We start from the raw sequence: 17,438 nt of genomic DNA, 5'->3' as shown, positions 1-17,438 counted from the left end.
TGGATTTCATCAACCGATTCATTAGTTTTGGAACGCCTTCGGGGAGTTAAACACTTAAAAATTTCGATTCTACACGTTTTAAAGCCGCCCAACAACTTAAGCAGTAGTATAGATTCGCCGATTCTAGAACCTCCTCCTCCTGTTTACCTAGATGAAAACAATTACTATGTTTATCTTTCGACGCTTCTCAATGAACTGTTAATGTCTTCGATATACCTATTAATTTATTATACACAAAGGTATACGGTTTTGAGACATGTAGGTATACAAATAAGTGAGTCATGACTTACATGCGAGATATTTTTTTTTAATTTATTATGTGAACGTATACGGGTATTTAAAAATATGCGAGGAGGTTCTTCAACCGGCAATTTTTTTGGGGAGATAGGTTCGAGGAGGAGGTCAACTCTCTGAGGAGGAGGTCAACTAACTTGTTAGTAGAGTCATGATCTACCTGCGAGATATTTTTTTTAGGAGCTTCTTAATAAATTTGTTATGCGTTCTGTCTGACGTCTCACGATATGATGTCGTGTTAGAACATGTATAATAGATATATTCGGTAATGATGTGAAACATCACTCCCGCCACCAACAACCTTATGTATTGCTATAAATACACACGTTGGTCGAAGTTGTACCGCAGAGTGTTGTGCTTCAGAGTAAGGTTTTTGTGTATTTAGTACATATTAAAAATATCGTGTAGATTTTTGGTGCATTTAGTACAGAGGAAAGTTACCTTTCACAAGTAAAGTAGTATTAAATGAAGCAGTGAAAAATAATCTCTAAAAAGGTAATCAAGCGCCATTATACTCCGAGAGTACATATTATTTAAATAAAAGTCGAACGAAATGGATATCGGTTGGCATGTCTGCCAATCTACATTTTGATCCGGTTATAAGATTAATGGGAAAAGGGCAATGCATAACTTTTACCGAAGACGAATGGAAAAGTGTGATTAATAGCAAACAATTGATTATGAATAGTTTTATTGGTGATTTATCAACACCACCACATTTCGTTGTAAGCGGTATGACCTGCAGCAGCCAATGGATAGAAAATGTACGAAAAGTGTTGAAAATGGAAAGGGGCTCAGAAATATTTTACCTGGGTTACGACTCGTTACACGAATTGTGGAAACTTAGCGATTTAGTTTCGAGTAGGGTGGAAGTATTAAAGTATATGGAATATAAAAATTATTACGATAGCGTGATCGATGTGGTATCAACAATGCAAGGTGATATAAAATCGAATATATTGGTTGCTTCAAACAGTGCACCAAGTGAACATTTGTGCGTAACTAAAGAACTGCTCATATACGGTATGGATAAGGTATTACTGGATTTAGATTTGCATGCATTAATGAAGATGTGAAGTGAACAAAATGGAAAAAAAGTGACGTTTTGCGAATCGAAAAATAGAGTGTGCCAAATGCACACTTGGACGTTTGCTTACAGACAATCAAGGATAAGAGACTGGAAAAAAAAGATGTTGGACGGAATTAGATTTAAAACTAGGATAAGAAACGTAAATAAGTTATTAGAAAAATATTTAGACGTAGATTATAGATTAAATATATATCAAGAACGTTTTAGCATTGTAGAGTAATCGAAATGTTTTTAACTGAGTAACAATTAATTTTTAAGATATTAGTAGATTTAAGTGTAGCTGAATAATAATAATAATAATAGATTTAAGTATAAATTAAGAGCAGAACTGTTTTTTGTAAACTATTTAAAAGGAATAAAAGCTTAAAGCACAACAGCAGAGCTTCATTTCTAGTTTTTAACTGTGAAGAAAAGGAAGAAGGAGTGAAATTATAAAATGAATTTGTTAGAACCTAATCGTAACAGTTATCGTTTGACAGGCAAACGAATTGGTCGCGGATTTTTTAACAAGTTGATAGATAAACTTCCGATAGAACTTCATTTGCCAGGATATAATTTTTGTGAACCGGGTACCAAGTTGGAAAAGATATTATCGAGAGGAGATCGAGGCGTGAATCCATTAGACGAAGCGTGTAAGAAACACGACATATAGCATACACGGTCAGTTCAGATTTAAAATTTAGACACGACGCAGATAGAGCATTATATAAAGCAGCGAAAGAACGAATAGGAAATGAGGAGTCTACTCTTGGAGAAAAAGTGGCAACGTCCGCAGTTGCCGCCTTAATGAAAGCAAAAGTAGCGGTCGGTATGGGCGTAGGTAGAAAAAGAAATCGTACGGGTCGACGACCTTTAAAAAAAGTTTGAACGCGTGTGAAGAGTGGTGGAGCTGTATCTTTTGTAGATGTACTTCGGTTCGCTCGCAACGCAATATCGAGATCAGGTACTAAGAATTTGTTGACAAACGTTAAAGCGGCGTACGGAGCTTTGAAAAAGATAAGAAAAAGGGAGGTTTTTTACCTTTAATTCCCCTGTTTGCAGCTTTAGGTGCCCTAGGTAGTATCGGCGGTGGTGCTGTCGCTATTGCAAGAACTATAAACAACGCCAAAACAGCTAGAGAGCAATTAGATGAAGAACGAAGACATAACAAGGCTATGGAAGCAAAGGTCGTAGGTAGCGGATTTTATATAAAACCATATAAGAAAGGTTGCGGTTTGTTTATTGAAGGAAAGGGTAAGTTGATAAACTAAACTTTTTCTATATTGGTGAAATAGTGCATCACCGATTTGAAGGAGACGTTGAAATGATTATTAACGGGAGTATCTTCGATCCAAATAAAAAGTTAAATGTTCTCGCCTTTGGAGATAAAATAGTTTGCAAACCCAGAACGAAGACCACTTTACTCAAGAAACCATTTATAGTAGAACTGCTCATTGAAATATCCAGAAAATGAGCGACATTAAAGGTCCGTAGTAAACGAGTTGCACGCGTCCGTGAGGAAAAATTATAAACGCAGAAGTGTTATTATTAAAGGTTTAACGGACTTATTTCAAGCTGATTTAGTGGAGATGATACCTTATTCAAAAGCAAATGGTAATTTTAAGTATATTCTAACAGATATTAATGCTTTCTCAAAGTATGGATGGGTTGTACCACTAAAAAACAAAACTGGCAAAGAAGTTACGCGAGCTATGGAAACAATTTTATCGGAAAAGCGGAAAAACATACCGAAGAATCTGCAAACGGACAACGGAAAAGAATTTTACAATGAGGATTTTAAGAAGCTCATGTCACGATATCACATCAATCACTACAGTTCATTTTCCAATTTAAAGAGTTCTATTGTTGAACGGTTTAATAGAACAATAAAAGAAAAAAATGTGGAAAGAATTTAGTATGCAAGGTAGCTATCGTTGGTTGGAATAGGACGATAGGAATGAAACCTAGCGAGGTAAATAACAGAAACGCACCAAAAACTGTTTATAATTACATAAAAATTGCTGATCCTTATACCAAAAAATTTAATGTCGGTGATCACGTCAGAGTGAACAAGCATTGACACGCTTTCACCAAAAATTATACTCCCAATTGGTCTAACGAAGTGTTTACAATACATTCTGTTCGTAATACTTTCCCAACAACATATCTGCTCAAAGATGCATCCAATGAAAAAATTATGGGTGGTTTTTATCGAGAAGAATTACAAAAAGTTAAGTATCCTGACGTTTACTTGGTGGAAAAAGTGCTACGGCGAAAAGGAAAGCAAGTGTTTGTGAAATGGTTAGGATTAGGTCCGTCTCATAATTCTTGGATCTCAAAAACTAACGTTCTTTAGAACGTATATAAAGACCTATATAAAAGTTCACAAGACTTTATTAACAATCGAACATTACAAATACATTATTATTCTTATTATTATTATTATTATTCTTTACAATTTTTTTCTGAAATTAAATTCATTTATTCGCATTCAATCTTTTTATCAACCAATGACCCCACGCCAAAGTATTACATCCGTTCGGTAATATGTATCGTTTATCATCGCACGATAAAAGAGCAATTTTATTCTTTAATTCGGTATAGATAGTATGAAATTCTGACTTAAAAATGTACATTTTTTTATGAATCGATCCGTCACATTCAACCACACGTTTATAATCGGTCACGCTTAAATGTTTATCTATAACATATTTCTTTACTCCTTTAGCCTTTTTTACATTATCATTCAACAAGGTGATGCAGTACGCTTTAGCTCCTGTTCCAACAAATGACGTTATGCACCTGTTTGGATTTTCATCTTTCATTCTTCCCAACACAGATCGACCGCGAGGAATATTGTTTATATTCTCTAACGGATAATTGGACGTATCAAAAAATTCAATATTTTCTTTTATATTCTCATATACATTGGGAGTAGTAATTTCTAGGATGAGGGAGTCAGTATCGGTGTATAAAAGTGTTATATTATTTCCATATTTAACTTTTAAGTAATTATAAGCTGTACATTACGGTTTTCGAAAGCTCTAATATACTGAAACCCACATACAGCGGTTTGCAATAACGAACTTCCGCGACGTTCAATTGAACGGCTATCAAATTATCGCAAAATATTTTTGAAGATTTAAAATTTGGTTTAGCTATTAGGGCTTCCACACCCGGTTTCTTATGACGACATTCCCAGAGGGTAACCAGTCTTATATCCACTCGCTTTTCCACATTTTCCATTGTCTTACCCCGTATACGATGTAATTCATTGCTTTGTAATGATTTTTTTCAAATTCATTCTTAGCTTTCGCACATTTATCGGAATTGAAATCGATGTAGCTCCGCATCCAGTTGGATTGTTTAAATTCTAATACTTTGTAAATCTTCGTTAGTTTCAATCCGAACTTGAGACACTGCTTTAGATTCACGTAATGAATGATGTATTTTGTTTTATTTTCCAAATTTGCTATTAACTTTGCATTTTTTGAACCTGGGAGTACAATCCGTTCTGGACAAAATGGTAAATCGTTGTGTTCATCATGTATTGCTTCCGGATACTCTAAATCTACCTCGAACACGTAACCCTTTTCGGAATCGTCTTCCGTATTGTAAATATCTAACTTTTGAATCTCCTCATCTGATAGCCATCGAAATCCTCCCGTCGGTAATTTTCGTCTCATTGCGTGTCCATACAAATTTGTAGCGTCGAGATACAAAATATAAGATGGGTCTTTGGTTTCATCAAATTCCATCATTAATTTATTGTTAGCCTTCGCACTGCGTTTAGTGCACATTAGTGATGTAAAAAAAGTAACAATTCGTTACACGAGTACTCGTTACTCCGCGAGATCCGAAGTAACTGTTACCGTATCACATCGGTACCAGTTACTTTGGATCTAACAGTTACTTTTTCCAAAGGCCAAGTATTGTTGGATAGGCGAAATCGACTTAAAAGTCGAAATGCGCAACAAAATTTATTTTTACATTGCAATAATAAGCTGTAATATCTTTTATTGTTGTTTTAATATTTTTATTTTATTTTATTATTGCTTGTTTTATAGAAGAAGTTTTGTTTTCCATTGTTAATGTGTTACTACTTTCAAATATTTTTGTTATATAATAAGTGAAACGTAAGTTATTAATAATTAAGAAAAATTCTTCGTTATACTCAATATGCGGTGAAAAAGTAAATCCCACAACTTACACTCTATTTTTTGATATTAGTGCACAGTGCATAATAGCGTAACAAACACAATATAATATACGTACAGTATTTGTTTTCAAAAATAAGGTACAGTATTTCAAAATAAATTCATATAAGTATGTAGTCCAACTAAAACGAGTACTCTATCGCAAACGAGTAGTCGAACCTCGAGCGCAAACTAATACTGGAACCTCAAGCGCAAACGATTACTTGTAACGGGTATAAAGTAACGAATACTTTTTGTGAAAGTAACTGATAGTTACAAATACTAAAAAGTAACTAAACTTTACATCACTAGTGCACATACTTAATCCACCGCGAATACCATTTTTAAAGAAGTGTAACATGTCTATGTCCGTTAATAATTCTAATTTTACCCCTGTCATTCGTAATAACGCATCCCAACCGAAGCCCGGTGCTGTGAAGTAATGACATGGATCCAAAGAGTAGTACTTCATCGAGATGGTTCGGAAATTCTCAAACACATCCGCCAAAAGTAAAACGTCAGACGTTAAATAAATATCGCTATATTCGCCTAAAGTGCGACAGTTAAATAAGTTCCACACCGTTTGTGCACGACAATAATTTTCTTCGGTTATACTATCGTCGCATAATTGATTGTAAAAACTATTTCGATCTGGCAGAGCGGTAAGATTCAGCTTTTCGAATGAATCTACAAAGGAATACGGAAAAACTCCTTTCTGTCGTATAAGTCGAAACTGTTCTTCGTTCCTCAAATATTTTCTGATTTGAACGCATTGGTTATCTTCCAAAAATGAACCCAACTTCTCTAGCGATAAACCTAAATGAATCTACAAATCTCAATTTCATATGAACCCGCCTTAGCTTTCCCTTGCTGTCAATGTTTTCTCCTACGATAATTTTTTTCGAAAATGATATGTACTTTTCTTTATTCTGTGCTATAACATCCACGTCTTCTTCTTTTAATGCCATATCTTTCACAAACATATGACAATCGTAGTTCGAAAGATTGTGAAAAAAATATCGGTATGAACTTTGGTAATTGATAATTGATGTTACATACAGCATGTGCGGGTCCTCTATACAACCCAGTTAGGGGATCATGATCGCATACTTTATTACCTTCTTTTATTTTGTGCGAACAAATTTGACAGATATCCTGCATCTCATGTATTAATCTATCTATAGGCGGTAATGGGAGCATTTCTTTTGATTGGCTTAAATAATTTTTGTATATATTCAGAACGTCATGTTCCAACTTGTTCATGAAAATTTGAGCAGCATTACGTCCGCGATATATTTCAAACTTCGACAATGATTCGTCATAAGAACATTTTATATAATATGCAAATGCATAAGGTTCGTGTTTGAAACATTTGACGGAGTATGAATTATCATCGTTAAGTTCAGTTGCTTCCGCATCGGCGATCGGTTTCTGTAATGCTTCAAAATCTGCATACACCACAAACGGTATTTTTAATTGTCGTTCAAAATTTTCGAACTGTAATATATTTTCCTTTTCTTCATTTCCACTTTGATGACGGATAAGTTTATTTTCTGACGTAAAGAACACCAAGCATCCATCGCAAATATACTTTTCATGACCATTCTGCGATGCTTGCGATGATAGTATTCGAGACAGATTTTTTATCCAACAATAGTGACTATTTCCGGAATCATTTGTAACCAATAATAAATTTATATGTCTTTCTTCTTTTTGCCGACATATATACATTGTAATTATGTCATAATTCATAATACCGTCTTTAAAATACTCATTTATTCCATATACATTAATAGATAATTTGTTCTGCTTTTCAAATACAGGTATATCACGTAATTTAACTGGAAAAACAATATTTGAATAGTCTAAGCCGCAGTCCAGGTAATTCGGATACGGAGATGTCCTCTGTGGTAAACCGTTCGGTTTATGTAGCGCGGATGTTACAGCCCATGCAAAACATGCATCATCCGCGTTTTGTATATTTATCACAGCATGCTTTGCTTTTATTTGCGGCGGTAAATCGATGTAATTAGATGCTCTTATAGGATTATATTTGTTTAAATTTAACTCCATATAGAGGATTTGCATTAAAATCCAGAGTAAGATTGTCTATTTACATAATCATCGCAAGCCTCACATTTTACTGCTTTTGGAATTTGCGGTGCGTCAAGCTTGATTCTCTTGCCAATACAAGATAATCGTTGATGCCTTTTTAAATTGTCAACTCGAGTAAAACTTTTTCCACAATCCTCACACATGACCATTTTACAATTTAATGTTGTACACTTCTACTTGTTATGAAAGAACTACGTCAATACCACATTTCGCAGGCGTTTATAAACCCTCACCGCTCCTGAAACTTATTGGGAGGAGGAGCATGCATCGAGTGCGTTTGTATATATGTATATTTTTAAACTCCGTATACCTTTGCATAATAAATTAAAAAAATATATATCTCGCAGGTAGATCATGACTCACTTACTAGTCTCAAGTTAATTGACCTCCTCCTCGAACGTATAAAAATTTGCCGATTTAAGAACCTCCTCGCATATTTTAAAGCCCCGTATACCTTTACATAATAAAATAAAAAAATATCCCGCAGGTAGGTCATGACTCACTTATTTGTATACCTACATGACTCAAAACCGTATACCTTTTTGTGTATAATAAGTTAAAGGATATATCGAAGACATGTTCTAACAGTTCATTGAGAAACGTCGAAGGATAAACATAGTCATTGTTTTCATCTAGGTAAACAAGTTACATATAAAGATAAATTTTTAATAACTTTCTCAAAATAAATAAATAAAGATAAATTTTTAATAATTTCGTCAAAATAACATGACCTTCTCAAGTTAATTGACCTTCTCCTCTCCTCATCGAATCTCCTCCGACCCCTAAAAGAATCGCCGATTCAAGAACCTCATCGAACCTCCTCTGACAACCAAAAAATTTGCCGATTCAAGAACCTCCTCCTAGAACGCAGGTTCGAGGAGGAGGTTCTAGAATCGGCGAATCTGTACTACTTCAAAGTTTTCTGGGCCTTACTGGTTATTTCACAAAGTACATCGCCGAGTATTCTTTGATTGCAAAACCGTTAAGCGATATGTTAAGGCAAGACAAAAAGCTTGTATAAAGAAGAAGAGCAAGCGTTTGAGACTCTTAAACAGATTCTAACTAGTGAACCAGTATTGAAAATTTTTAACTATTACAATAAAACTGAACTGCATGTAGATGCAAGCAAAGAAGGCTTTGGGGCAGTATTGAGTATTGCTGCAGAAAGACCAAGATGATGGAAAGTTATATCCAGTTTACTATTGGAGTAGAAAAACGACAGACGCACAAAAAAGGTATCACAGCTATCAACTTAAGGTACTTGCTATAATAGAAGCACTAAAGAAATTTCGAGTTTATTTATTGGGAAGTAATTTTAAAATATCAACTGACTGTGCAGTATTTGCAGCAACAATGAAAAAGAAAGACCTTTACACAAGAGTTGCACGATGGGCCTTGTTACTAGAAGAATTTGACTACACGATTGAACATCGGCCTGGAGATCGAATGAAACATTGCGATGCTCTAAGTCGAAATCCAATAACAAGAAAGACGGAACTATAACAAGAAACGGAAAATTGCCACTATACAGGATGTATCTGAATGACTGCAACAAACTTCAAGGGGTGATTCTTTAGTGAATTTTAAGGGTACTTTCATATATGAACCATGGGCGACTTCGGCTCCCCTAAGGAGCTACACCCTTCTAAAAATGGCGGAAAATTTTGGTTTAATTTTTTTTTTGAAAACCTTAAACGCTAAGAAAATGAAATTTAGGGAATATGTTTAACTCATAATAGGGCACGTTTTGATGCTATTTGTACTTTCAACCTACCCTTCTAAACTACTAAACGCAACCACCCCTGTTCAATTTATGCCTAGATTTTTTTTATGAAGATGATAAATACATTGGAAAAATTTCAGTTAGATAGGTAAAACTATTCTAAAACTTTTTTATCTCTCTGAAGTTCTTCGAAAATTTAATAATTTCTGAGAAAAAAAATAATTAAGCAAACACTAACTGTTAAGCTGTAGGGTTGTTAATCGAAAGTTGGAATGAATTTTTAATGAAAAAATCTTAGTAGGCTTTGCAATCTTTGTCAGAAATATTTTTGACGTTTAAATGTCAGTAGTTTTCTTACTATTATTATTATTTTATTTAAAATTTTGAGCGTAAATGCGATAGAACTTTATTCAAAAATTAATGTGAAAAATAATAATAATAGTAACAAAAACATTGACATTTAAACGTCAAAAATATTTCTGATAAAGATTGGAAAGCCCACTAAGATTTTTTCTTTAAAAATTCATTCCAACTTTTGATCGACAACCCCGTTGTTTAACGGGCAGTGTTTGCTTTATTTTTTTTCTCAATAATTAGTCGTTTTTGGGAAAATTTTAGAGAGACAAAAAAGTTTTAGGATACTTTCATCTACCTATGTACAATTTTTCTAATGTATTTATCATCTGCATACAAAAGATTTTAGCAAAAATGTAAAGGGGGTGGTTACGTTTAGTAGTTTAGAAGGGTAGGTTGAAAGTACAAATAGGGTCAAAACGTGCCCTATTATAAGTTAAACATATTCCCCAAATTTCATTTTCCTAGCGTTTATGGTTTTTGAGAAAAAAAATTAAACCAAAATTTTCCGCTATTTTTGGCTCCTCCAAAATTTTACAAAATTTTACTTCGAATACAATGATTCAATTCAATGCATTTTCATTACAGGATTTAGCCCTCCATAATCTCAAATCAATGTATTTCGAATATTAGCTTTGGAAAAACACGTCTTATCAAAAGTTTCTAGAAAAATATTATATAACAGGAAAGAACTAATGCCGTTATCAAAACCGCAAACCAACCGTCTTTAGTGCTTCAATAAAATATATTAAATTAAACGATATTATCTTTAGTACTTAACGAACACTTTATTCTTTATGAAAAGGTAATTAAATTTAATTTTAATTTAATTTAATTGAATTGAAGAACATTCTTTAATTTTAACGTGTTAACTTGTAATTTTGTCTTTAATTTTAAAAATTTTATTCGAATAATCACCTTTGTAAACTTAATATTTAACGATATGACTTTTCTGTGAACTCTTGTAAAATTAGTCTCTGAGGATGGCCATGGGCCGAAACTAGTCAGACTTAATTAATAAAACCAGTTTCAAAAGTACAAATTGAGAAAATTCAATTTAATTGCGTTTTCATAATTTAACAACTGGTAAAATGGATTTTAATTATAACTATCTAAACTTTATTCTTTATTGTTTTTAAATTTCTGTGAGTTTTTGTTTAACAAATCATTATGAAATCATCATTTATTACATTTATTACTTTTTCTCTTACCATTGTGCCATGATAAGTGCTTGTTTCGCAAATATTCTCAAAACTTTATCAAATTTAGAATTAAACCACTTACACTAAGTGTTACAGGGGAAGAACATACTAAGTCACAAAAATTCATTTTTTAGATTTTGGTGTCATCTGTTAGCGACGACATGACTCTAGCTTTGTTCAAGTCCATATAATGAAATATCAATCCTAGTCAATAGAAATCGGCTTTGAAATTTGAGTGTGCAACGAAAGAACATTCTAAGTCCACGGGAGTCCGGACTCATCAAGCAGGCTTGCATAAATGTGACGTTTGCATCAGATTGCGTCAGTGTGACAAGTTATTTCGTTGTAACGTGTTTGTGCTTGATGTTTTTATTTTCTTATTGACTTACTGATCGTGTTTAATACAGTGTTAATAATGTCGAGTGAAGACGAAAATGAGACGTCTGTAAGTTTTGGACGAAATACAAAAAAAAGGAAAGTTACAGGAAGATTACGTTCTGCTAATAAGAGGTTACGTGTTGCTAGCCATGAGTGTGGTGACAGTTGCTCCTGCAAGCGTTTAAAATCTTTTGAAACAGTATCCGTTAAAGAAAGAGACGGTTTGTTAAAAGATTTTAATTTGCTGGGATCGAAAAACAATCAAAGTGCTTATTTAGCTGGCTTAATTTCAGTTCATCAGATAAAACGTAGAAGTCCACGAAAAAATGAAGCAGACAGTAAGTTGCACAATCATGCATTTTGTTACAAAGTTAGATTGGTACGTGAAACAGGTGCGATTGAGGTTCCTATATGCAGGAAGGCATTTCTTTCAATTTTTGGGATAACTTCTCAGATCATAAGGACTATCCAACATTCACTCATTACAACAGGAAATCCTCCAATCGACAACAGGGGTAACACAAAAATAGAAAACACAAACTGTCAGACCAAACAATAGAAAGGATTCATTCCCATATTCAGTCTCTAAAAGGTAGGAAATCACACTATAGCTTGCATGATTCCAAACGTTTATATTTACCCGATGATCTTTCGATTAAAAAATTGCACAATATGTACACTGATATAAATCCAGAAAATCCCGTGTCATACGAATATTACAGGAATATTTTTAATACCCAATATAATATTTCATTTGGGGATCCAAGAACAGACACCTGCTCGAACTGCGACGAATTCCAGGCTAAGGTGTCATGCCTTCAAAAAGAAAAAGAAAATTGTACACCAGAAGAGTGCACCGCAAAAGAAAAGGATATACGGAATTTAACCGTACTTAACGAGTTACATTTGAGAAAAGCTAAAATGTTTTATAAGAGGAAAAGATTAGCATCTGCATGGATTTTATGAAGAATCTGCCGGTGCCTAATATTCCAACAAAAGACGTCAGTAAACGTCAGTTGTTATTTTATATGTTCAATATCCATGTTCTTTCTACCGCCGAATCTTACTTTTTCACATATGATCAGACCATTGCAAAAAATGGAGCAGATGATGTGGTCTCTATGCTTTACCACTTTTCAATTCTGTTATTCGATTCTGTTATGTGCAGTCGAACCGGTTAGTCGCTCATAGTGTTCTCTCCTCCGTGATAAATTTTTAAAAAACTTAATAATGTACGGTTCTAGTGAATACAACTTAAGAAACAAGGTAACAGTCGACGAAGACAGTATAGTCGAGAAGATCTTTAATAAAATGATAACGTCTCAAGAATTTTTACATAAGTTCGCGAACATTATTAGCGAAAATGTGGTCAAACAACTTCAAAACGACCTCAACAATATGGGAAAAGAGGTTATCGATCTCAAAACACAGCTGGACGTGGCCAACCGGAAAATTGATGAGTTAGAACAGTACACCAGAAAGGACAATCTTCGTGTATACGGAATTAAGGAACTGAAGGGTGAAAATACGAATGAATTAATTATGAATGTGTGCCGCGAAAAAATGGGTATAAACATTCAGTCATCGGACATCAGTACTTCTCATAGGCTTCGTGCCCCTGAAAATGGTATAAAACCGATCATTGTGCGGTTCACTAGACGGGACGTTAAGAAACAAATATTCAACTTCAAGAAGAAACTAAAGGGAACCCAAATAGTTATAAAAGAAGATTTAACCGCACGAAAGGCGCAATTATTAAAAACAGCTGCTGGAAAGTTGGGACCGAGAGCGGTGTGGACATCTAACTGTAACATTTATACCAAGTTGGGTGGAAGATACTTAGAAATAAGAAGATTAGAAGATATCCCTAAAAAGGAGGATGAGACACATGCGTAATGAAGGTTTATTTTTTTTTTTTCCTAACATTTATTTTTTTAAACGCTTACTTTATAATACACTTAATTGTTTCAGTTTGTTTTTGTTGGGTTGAATTTGCTGTGTTATTCTTGGTTGGTTCACTTGTTTATGGGATCGGTGGGGTTGTCTGTTGCTCATTTAAATGTAAGATCTTTATTGCCTAAACTAAATGATATTGACTATTTGTTGCGTAATTATAATTTTGACATATTTTGTTTATTTGAGACGTGGTTGAGCGGAGCTGTTCTTGATAATGCTCTTAACATAAATGGCTATACCTTCTTTAGAAGGGATAGGGATGGTCGTGGTGGTGGGGTAGGAATTTACGTAAGAGCTGCACTGTGAATATATTCCGTGTCAGGGCGATTATGAGCAGGTATGGGTTGCAGTTAAGGACAAAGGTAAAAAATACGCCTTTGGATGTATTTATAGACCTCCTTCTTTTACTAGTTCTATTTTTATTGTTCAATTAGAGGCTCAATTGTCTGATCTTCGTTTGAATTATGATTTTGTTGCTTGTGCTGGTGATGCCAACATTAACTTGTTGAACGAAGAAATAAGTGAGGCTATTGAGTTAACTAATGGTCTTCCGGCGGTTGGTATGTTGCAGCTTATATCCGATCCTACCAGAGTCACGGAAGCTACGGCAACCCTGTTAGATATCATTGCGGTTTCGGATGAGCTGGGGGTGACTGATTCTGGTGTGATTAATTCAGATATTTCTGACCATGATTTGGTGTTTTGTCGTCTGAAATGTGAATCTTTGAAACCCGTGCCATTTATGCACACTTATAGGGATTTCTCACAATTTCATTATGAATGATTTTTTGCTGATCTACGCGCAATTCCCCTTCATCATATGTTTCACATGGAATTGGAACAAAAATTAGAATTCTTTAATGAAACCTTATTAAATCTTATCGATTGCCATGCACCAATGCGTACTGTAAGAATCCGTAAAACAAAGATGCCCTGGTTGACTGACAATATCGTCTTACTACAAAGATTGAGAGATGAGGCTAAAACAAGGTACAAAAAATGCAGAACTGCTGGGTCTTGGATAGCATACTTTAATAATTTACATACACGCACGGATAAAAAAGAAATGTGGAACACTATTCGTGGATGTCATATAGGGAGTAAAAAGTCGAAAGATATACCGTCTCATCTTTCAAACGTAAATCAGATAAATAATTCATTTGTTGGTGGTACTCCTGACGTCAATATTAATAACATAAAGGATACGATACTATTTTACTCAAATAACAGCTATAGCGATACGAATACACCCTTTGATCTTCACACGGTAGATGAAGATACTGTATTTGGCATTATCAGGTCAATCACCAGTAAGTCTGTTGGCTCTGATGGCATTGCTGCGCAGATGATTGAATTAATAGTTCCTTATGCCCTTCCATATATCACACATCTCATAAACAGCTGCATAATTGAGTCACATTTTCCCTCGCAGTGGAAGTCTGCTGTGGTCATTCCAATACCGAAAATCGAAAAACCTGTAACGGTTCCGTTTGAGGTTATTGAATTTCTTAGATTTCGTTCTTTAAATCGTTATTTTTCGTATTCATATTCTAATAGTTCGCGCCTTTTTAGTGGAGTTGTTGCGTGCTTCTTTTTGATTGGTCGGATGAATGCGGAACGTTAAATTTCCGGTCGCGATCTGGAAGAGACGAGAAAAGGTACGAGAAAAGGTCGTGGTCTAGAGAAGATCTTGTCTCACTGTCGTTAGTGGTTCAGTTAAATTTTAGAATAGTTTAGTCCTTTTGAAGAATCAATCATTGAGTTTGGTTGTTACTGGGATTGTTCTTCGACCATTTGATGGGATTTGTGGACTTCCGTATCTATTATTAGTCGATAAATTTTACTGGAGGCGTTTACGGTAGTTCTGGTCCTCCGTGGAACGTCTTAATCGTGTTGAACGATTACCAACCCACCAATCGACGAGATCATCTTCCCCTTGATAAAGAATTTTAGTGGAAGAATTTTTAGAACGCCATCTTGAAACTGACGTTGACAATTCAAAGTATTATTTTTTTAATTATTTACATTTTTGTAAGGGTAATTGCATTTGGGGTTATAATTCTTTTTTATCGTTTATTTTTGATATCCCCTTACTGTTCAAATTGGCCAATATGAAAAGTTTTCGCGATAATGTTTTTTTGTTCATTTATTCTAAATAAAGTTAGGATCGTAATTGTGTAACTTACGATACAGGGGTGCTATATTTTCTCTTTTTGTATGCGATTACAGCAACATTTTGATTAAGTTGTATAAACTTTATTCTTATAATTTGGGAACTTTGTTCCAATTGTCATTACATATTTTTTATATACCCACGTATATTTACATGTGTATACATGAATATTTTTCTACGATTACATATAATATAGATATTCTTTCTTCAGTTTCAAATGTGGTTGTTGGTTATTTGTTCTCATTCCTTTCTGTAACTCTAAGTTCGGACTTGATTAGGGTGTGGTCAAGTACGTTCGTAAAGGTTTTATATAAGTCCGTGGCGCCCATTAACATCTTTGAATATTACTTTAAATCCACGCCGTCTCCACTGTCTAAAGGCTGGCTGAGGTAAGTAAACCTTTACGTAACCTTGACATCGTCTGGTGTTTTGTTTGCCCTTTTGCTTGTTTAAAAAGAAGTGCCACAAACCTACTGACTTTAAGCGGCATATATTAAGATTAGCTGTCCCTCTTAAAAATCGATGAATTTTTTTTAATCGGTAGGAAATAACTCAAAAGTTGTGTTAATGATAAAAAAAAAGTGCGGAAAAGTGTAGTACTTACCGAAAAATCACTTTAAAGTTGCGATTTGACGTTTCTTTTTGGAAGTTAAAAGCAATCTTAAAATTGCATTTTCGTATTAAATTCTAACCTGAAATTGTTTAATTTATACCCACGCACGAAATAAAAAGTTATTTTCACTAAACTTGTTGAGATTACAACATATTTTCGGATGAAAACCTTGTTTCTTAGGCTATCGATGCAGAACGATAATTAAATGGCGTTAGATAGAATTGTTTCTACCAAATGTGTATTAATAGACTTTGTGTTAATGGATTGTGTATCAATTGATCTGTCAAATGACTGAAAGCTCTTTGCAATCTTTATGTTGTAAATATAAATGATAAATAAGTATAGTAGCTTATTTAATAGTAGTTTAGTTAAATTAAAATAGTTGTTAAAAAAGACATGGTTACAAAATAAAAATAAATAAATAGCCTGTGTGACGATAGCAACAAACTGTGTATTTAACCAAATGACAATTACAACTGACAACACAAGCAATGTTAACCATGTATTTTCTCGTATTAAATCCTAACCTGAAATTGTTTAATTTATACCCACGCACAAAATAAAAAGTTATTTTCACTAAACTTGTTGAGATTACAACATAATTATTCATAATGACACCTATGTGAAGTTAGCCCCCAATTAAACAGAATTTTACAGGTATAGTATTTTAATTATAACATGAGAACCAGTGAACCGATTTCGATAAACAATGTCTCATTCGAAAGCTTAATCCTTGGCCAATACGAAAGTGGAAATGCCCGATTGACGATGTGACGATAGCAACAAACCTTCCAACAACAAATTTTTATTCGCAATTTCCTATCTATTTTATTAGCTGATATCTTTGTTATTATTAGATATAGCAGAACACTAAATGCACCATATGAAAGCTTGATTCTTTCTTTATGAAATCGTCGGTCCTTGTTTGCCGATATGTTAATATTAAAATCAATAAGAGATGAAGAACACCGTCCTGTACGTAAAATAGCTTAATATTACCAAACTTCAAGCCCTTGTGCAATTGTTATCAAACCGAATTTTAAAAAACTGTGTTCACAATCAGAAAGAACGCTCCTTCAAATATCTTAATCCTGGTTTTTGTTGGTCAATATCAATTAGCATCATGGTTAAATCACCTTTAATATACATCTTTATATACAGAAACGTTTAATTGCTCTACCTCTAAACAACTTTCTTACATATTTGATATGAGGAAAACTATAGAAGTATATCATGAAGTTATAGACTTACACAAGGACGTTTTTGGTCAAAAAATTATCAGATTCACACGTTGTAGCTACTTTTAAACATTGTTGGGATCAATAACTTTCTTATATCACCAGGAAAAAACTCTATAACCAAGCA

Source organism: Onthophagus taurus, chromosome 6 (genome assembly GCF_036711975.1).
Source record: "Onthophagus taurus isolate NC chromosome 6, IU_Otau_3.0, whole genome shotgun sequence".
Classification (NCBI taxonomy): domain Eukaryota; kingdom Metazoa; phylum Arthropoda; class Insecta; order Coleoptera; family Scarabaeidae; genus Onthophagus; species Onthophagus taurus.
This window is presented reverse-complemented; position numbering follows the sequence as displayed.